The sequence below is a fragment of the Chlorella variabilis genome (genome assembly GCF_000147415.1).
Source record: "Chlorella variabilis unplaced genomic scaffold CHLNCscaffold_43, whole genome shotgun sequence".
Lineage (NCBI taxonomy): Eukaryota > Viridiplantae > Chlorophyta > Trebouxiophyceae > Chlorellales > Chlorellaceae > Chlorella > Chlorella variabilis.
The window spans coordinates 89,678-90,158 of NW_005435046.1; positions in this window are offsets into that span (position 1 = coordinate 89,678).

Below are 481 nucleotides of genomic sequence, written 5' to 3' on the forward strand. Positions count from 1 at the left end.
AGGGGGGGGGGGGGGGGTTCTGCCGCGCGTGGGGTCCCGGGGTTCGTAGACCTGCCCGTAGTCCCATGCACGCCAGGGTCGTGCGGGCCACATATTGCCAGCACCACATGCGAATCGGTATTCGACCCACGGGCGCTCGTGAACGCCTGCCGCCCCAAGCCTGACGCCTCCTGGATGGTCTGTGCCAGTTTGACCAGGCGTGCGCAGGGCACCCTGTGAGACTCCTCCAGCACGGGCACCCCCAGCCAGCCCTCCGTGCGGTCCACGTACTTCTCGCCTTCCTCGCCGGGCGGGAGGCTGACCTGCACAAATGGCAGAATTGCCATTTGGGGCTTGGGCGGCCGGCGTCCAGTGACCCGGTGGGTGGACCGGCGGGCGCACCGTCGTCTTTCCGTACGGGTAGCCCATCCCGGCCTTCACGGCCTCGGATTTGTTCTTGAACCTGCGAAGCCCGTCGCACTCCGCACGCCAGTCAGCGAGG